This window comes from Lolium rigidum, chromosome 7 (genome assembly GCF_022539505.1).
Source record: "Lolium rigidum isolate FL_2022 chromosome 7, APGP_CSIRO_Lrig_0.1, whole genome shotgun sequence".
In the NCBI taxonomy this organism is placed as follows: Eukaryota; Viridiplantae; Streptophyta; class Magnoliopsida; order Poales; family Poaceae; genus Lolium; species Lolium rigidum.
Genome location: NC_061514.1, coordinates 304,517,154 through 304,523,721, shown reverse-complemented (window position 1 = coordinate 304,523,721; position 6,568 = coordinate 304,517,154).

Below are 6,568 nucleotides of genomic sequence, written 5' to 3'. Positions count from 1 at the left end.
AAGACAGTTGACAAGGGTCAGCGGTGGAGTTTGTTCCAGACTCAGTGCATTATAAAGGGCAATGCTTGCAAGTTGATGATTGATGGTGGTAGCTATACTAATTTCATAAGCAAGGTGATGGTGACAACATTGGGGTTGTCTATATGGCGTCTTCCTGAACCTAAACGTCTTGAGTGGTTGAATAGTTGTGGTATGCTAAAGATTACTCATAAGGTGCGTGTGCTATTTACAGTTGATGATTATGTTGATGAGATAGAGTGCGATGTGTAGCCATTGGAGGTGTGTGGATTGCTACTTGGGCGTTCATGGCAGTATGATCGTAATGTGACACATGCTGGGAGATGATACGTCTCCGACGTATCGATAATTTCTTGTGTTCCATGCCACATTAATGATGATATCTACATGTTTTACGCACACTTTATGTCATATTCGTGCATTTTCTGGAACTAACCTATTAACAAGATGCCGAAGTGCCGATTCTGTTGTTTTCTGCTGTTTTTGGTTTCAGAAATCCTAGTAACGAAATATTCTCGGAATTGGACGAAATCAACGCCCAGGGTCCTATTTTGCCACGAAGCTTCCAGAAGACCGAAGAGGAGACGAAGTGGGGCCACGAGGCGCCCAAACCCTAGGGCGGCGCGGACTGCCCCTTGGCCGCGCCGACCTGTGGTGTGGGGCCCTCGTGTGGCCCCCTGACCTGCCCTTCCGCCTACTTAAAGCCTCCGTCGCGAAACCCCCAGTACCGAGAGCCACGATACGGAAAACCTTCCAGAGACGCCGCCGCCGCCAATCCCATCTCGGGGGATTCGGGAGATCGCCTTCGGCACCCTCGCCGGAGAGGGGAATCATCTCCCGGAGGACTCTACGCCGCCATGGTCGCCTCCGGAGTGATGTGTGAGTAGTCTACCCCTGGACTATGGGTCCATAGCAGTAGCTAGATGGTTGTCTTCTCCCCATTGTGTTTAATTGTCGGATCTTGTGAGCTGCCTAACATGATCAAAATCATCTATCTGTAATTCTATAGGTTGCGTTTGTTGGGATCCGATGAATAGAGAATACTTGTTATGTTGATTATCAAAGTTATGTCTATGTGTTGTTTATGATCTTGCATGCTCTCCATTACTAGTAGATGCTCTGGCCAAGTAGATGCTTGTAACTCCAAGAGGGAGTATTTATGCTCGATAGTGGGTTCATGTCTCCGTGAATGCAGGGAAGTGACAGAAATCTCTAAGATTATGGATGTGCTGTTGCCACTAGGGATAAAACATTGGTGCTATGTTCAAGGATGTAGTTACTGATTACATTACGCGCAATACTTAATGCAATTGTCCGTTGTTAGCAACTTAATACGGAGGGGGTTCGGATGATAACTTCGAAGGTGGACTTTTTAGGCATAGATGCATGCTTGGATAGCGGTCTATGTACTTTGTCGTAATGCCCAATTAAATCTCACTATACTCATCATAATATGTATGTGCATGGTCATGCCCTCTTTATTTGTCAATTGCCCAACTGTAATTTGTTCACCCAACATGTTGTTTATCTTATGGGAGAGACACCTCTAGTGAACTGTGGACCCCGGTCCAATTCTCTATACTGAAATACAATCTACTGCAATACTTGTTCTACTGTTTTCTGCAAACAATCATCTTCCACACTATACATCTAATCCTTTGTTACAGCAAGCCGGTGAGATTGACAACCTCACTGTTTCGTTGGGGCAAAGTACTTTGGTTGTGTTGTGCAGGTTCCACGTTGGCGCCGGAATCCCTGGTGTTGCGCCGCACTACATCCCGCCGCCATCAACCTTCAACGTGCTTCTTGGCTCCTACTGGTTCGATAAACCTTGGTTTCATACTGAGGAAAACTTGCCGCTGTACGCATCACACCTTCCTCTTGGGGTTCCCAACGGACGCAGGCTGTACGCGTATCAGGCTCTTTTTACGGCGCCGTTGCTCGGGGACCCGAAGAAAAGTTACACCACAAAGATTTCTAACTCCCACGTCAACTACACGCCAGCAGCTCTTTTTACGGCGCCGTTGCCGGGGAGATCAAGACTACTGCTGCAAGGGGAGTCTCCACTTCCCAATCTCTTTACTTTGTTTTTGTCTTGCTTAGTTTTATTTACTACTTTGTTTGCTGCATTATATCAAAACACAAAAAAATTAGCTGCTAGTTTTACTTTATTTGCTATCTTGTTTGCTATATCAAAAACACAAAAAAATTAGTTACTTGCATTTACTTTATCTAGTTTGCTTTATTTACTGTCTTGCACTCTATATTAAAAATACAAAAAAATTTAGTTACTTTTGTTACCATGTCTAGCTCTGAACCTGTTACTTCTTCGCCTGAAGAATTAGTCTTCACTTTTAAACAAGGGGATGAGGAGAGTTTTAAGGATGCTTGGTCTAGAATTTTTACTTCTTATCGTAAAACCGAACCTCAAATGACTCTAAGTTTGCTCCTTAGTAATTTTTATTTTGGTCTTATGATTCGTTATAGATATGCTTTGGATGCTTTAGTGGGAGGAGATTTCCTTCATTGCAATGGGGATCAAGCTTTTAATGCCATAAAGAAGTTGGTTGCATCACATGATTCAGCTAATAACTTTGATTCAGCACTTACTAGCATTTATAATAGATTAAACAATCTCGAGATGAGTACATCCCGCTTGGATGACAACTATCACCATGTTCGTAATCGTCTTGAACAAGTTTTAGTGAACTCTAAACTTTCATTATGGGATCCTACTGTTAAAATTGTTATCGGTGATCGAACTCTTCGTGCCAACTGTGATATTATGTCTGAATTTTGCCTTATACCTGAGAGCATTTATAAATCTTTGAAACTTTGGGGAGTCGATGAAGGAGGAGAAGAAATAACTCTCATTGATAACTCTGTTATAATTCCTAAGGGAATAGCCGCAGGTGTGCATACAACCATTCTTGGAAGAACAATATCCATTGATTATCTTGTTATTGAATGTGTAGGGACAGGAAAAATCACACTCGGAAGATCCCTGCTGAAACTATTGGGAGCAGTCATTGATGTGGGAGAAGGCACCCTGGAATTCACCTCTACACCGGGGGGAAATCATATATTTCCTAAATCAAAGGGAAAGAAAAACAATAAGAAAGGTAAGGGTAAAGCCCAAGGTAAGGTTGACACACCATCTCTTGATAATACTTGATACACACTTTCTGCGCCTAGCTGAAAGGCGTTAAAGAAAAGCGCTTATGGGAGACAACCCATGGTTTTTACTACAGTACTTTGTTTTTATTTTGTGTCTTGGAAGTTGTTTACTACTGTAGCAACCTCTCCTTATCTTAGTTTAGTGTTTTGTTGTGCCAAGTAAAGTCGTTGATAGTAAAGTTCATACTAGATTTGGATTACTGCGCAGAAACAGATTTCTTTGCTGTCACGAATCTGGGCTGTTTTCTATGTAGGTAACTCAGAAAGTTATGCCAATTTACGTGAGTGATCCTCAGATATGTACGCAACTTTCATTCAATTTGAGCATTTTCATTTGAGCAAGTATGTTTCCTCGATAAAATTCGTCAATACGAACTGTTCTGTTTTGACAGATTCTGCCTTTTATTTCGCATTGCCTCTTTTGCTATGTTGGATGAATTTCTTTGATCCATGAATGTCCAGTAGCTTTATGCAATGTCCAGAAGTGTTAAGAATGATTATGTCACCTCTGAACATGTTAATTTTTATTGTCCACTAACCCTCTAATGAGTTGTTCTAAGTTTGGTGTGGAGGAAGTTTTCAAGGATCAAAAGAGGAGTATGATGCAACATGATCAAGGAGAGTGAAAGCTCTAAGCTTGGGGATGCCCCGGTGGTTCACCCCTACATATTCTAAGAAGACTCAAGCGTCTAAGCTTGGGGATGCCCAAGGCACCCCCTTCTTTATCGACAACATTATCAGGTTCCTCCCCTGAAACTATATTTTTATTCCATCACATCTTATGTGCTTTTCTTGGAGCGTTGGTTTGTTTTTGTTTTTTGTTTTGTTTGAATAAAATGGATCCTAGCATTCACTTTATGGGAGAGAGACACGCTCCGCTGTAGCATATGGACAAGTATGTCCTTAGGCTTTACTCATAGTATTCATGGCGAAGTTTCTTCTTCGTTAAATTGTTATATGGTTGGAATTGGAAAATGATACATGTAGTAAATTGCTAAAATGTCTTGGGTAATGTGATACTTGGCAATTGTTGTGCTCATGTTTAAGCTCTTGCATCATATACTTTGCACCCATTAATGAAGAAATACATAGAGCATGCTAAAATTTGGTTTGCATATTTGGTCTCTCTAAGGTCTAGATAATTTCTAGTATTGAGTTTGAACAACAAGGAAGACGGTGTAGATTCTTATAATGTTTACAATATGTCTTTTATGTGAGTTTTGCTGCACCGGTTCATCCTTGTGTTTGTTTCAAATAGCCTTGCTAGCCTAAACCTTGTATCGAGAGGGAATACTTCTCATGCATCCAAAATCCTTGAGCCAACCACTATGCCATTTGTGTCCACCATACCTACCTACTACATGGTATTTCTCCGCCATTCCAAAGTAAATTGCTTGAGTGCTACCTTTAAAATTCCATCATTCACCTTTGCAATATATAGCTCATGGGACAAATAGCTTAAAAACTATTGTGGTATTGAATATGTACTTATGCACTTTATCTCTTATTAAGTTGCTTGTTGTGCGATAACCATGTTCCTTGGGGACGCCATCAACTACTCTTTGTTGAATTTCATGTGAGTTGCTATGCATGTTCGTCTTGTCTGAAGTAAGAGAGATCTACCACCTTATGGTTAAGCATGCATATTGTTAGAGAAGAACATTGGGCCGCTAACTAAAGCCATGATTCATGGTGGAAGTTTCAGTTTTGGACAATATCCTCAATCTCATATGAGAAATTATTAATTGTTGTTACATGCTTATGCATAAAAGAGGAGTCCATTATCTATTGTCTATGTTGTCCTGGTATGGATGTCTAAGTTGAGAATAATCAATAGCGAGAAATCCAATGCGAGCTTTCTCCTTAGACCTTTGTACAGGCGGCATAGAGGTACCCTTTGTGACACTTGGTTAAAACATGTGCATTGCGATGATCCGGTAGTCCAAGCTAATTAGGACAAGGTGCGGGCACTATTAGTATACTATGCATGAGGCTTGCAACTTGTAAGATATAATTTACATGATACATATGCTTTATTACTACCGTTGACAAAATTGTTTCATGTTTTCAAAATCAAAGCTCTAGCACAAATATAGCAATCGATGCTTTTCCTCTATGAAGGACCATTCTTTTACTTTCATTGTTGAGTCAGTTCACCTATTTCTCTCCACCTCAAGAAGCAAACACTTGTGTGAACTGTGCATTGATTCCTACATACTTGCATATTGCACTTATTATATTACTCTATGTTAACAATATCCATGAGATATACATGTTACAAGTTGAAAGCAACCACTGAAACTTAATCTTCCTTTGTGTTGCTTCAATGCTTTTACTATGAATTATTGCTTTATGAGTTAACTCTTATGCAAGACTTATTGATGCTTGTCTTGAAGTACTATTCATGAAAAGTCTTTGCTTTATGATTCACTTGTTTACTCATGTCATATACATTGTTTTGATCGCTGCATTCACTACATATGCTTTACAAATAGTATGATCAAGGTTATGATGGCATGTCACTCCAGAAATTATCTTTGTTATCGTTTTACCTGCTCGGGACGAGCAGAACTAAGCTTAGGGATGCTGATACGTCTCCGACGTATCGATAATTTCTTGTGTTCCATGCCACATTATTGATGATATCTACATGTTTTATGCACACTTTATGTCATATTCGTGCATTTTACGGAACTAACCTATTAACAAGATGCCGAAGTGCCGATTGCTTGTTTTCTGCTGTTTTTGGTTTCAGAAATCCTAGTAACGAAATATTCTCGGAATTGGACGAAATCAACGCCCAGGGTCCTATTTTGCCACGAAGCTTCCAGAAGACCGAAGAGGAGACGAAGTGGGGCCACGAGGCGCCCAAACCCTAGGGCGGCGCGGCCTGCCCCTTGGCCGCGCCGACCTGTGGTGTGGGGCCCTCGTGTGGCCCCCTGACCTGCCCTTCCGCCTACTTAAAGCCTCCGTCGCGAAACCCCCAGTACCGAGAGCCACGATACGGAAAACCTTCCAGAGACGCCGCCGCCACCAATCCCATCTCGGGGGATTCAGGAGATCGCCTCCGGCACCCTGCCGGGGAGGGGAATCATCTCCCGGAGGACTCTACGCCGCCATGGTCGCCTCCGGAGTGATGTGTGAGTAGTCTACCCCTGGACTATGGGTCCATAGCAGTAGCTAGATGGTTGTCTTCTCCCCATTGTGCTTAATTGTCGGATCTTGTGAGCTGCCTAACATGATCAAGATCATCTATCTGTAATTCTATAGGTTGCGTTTGTTGGGATCCGATGAATAGAGAATACTTGTTATGTTGATTATCAAAGTTATGTCTATGTGTTGTTTATGATCTTGCATGCTCTCCGTTACTAGT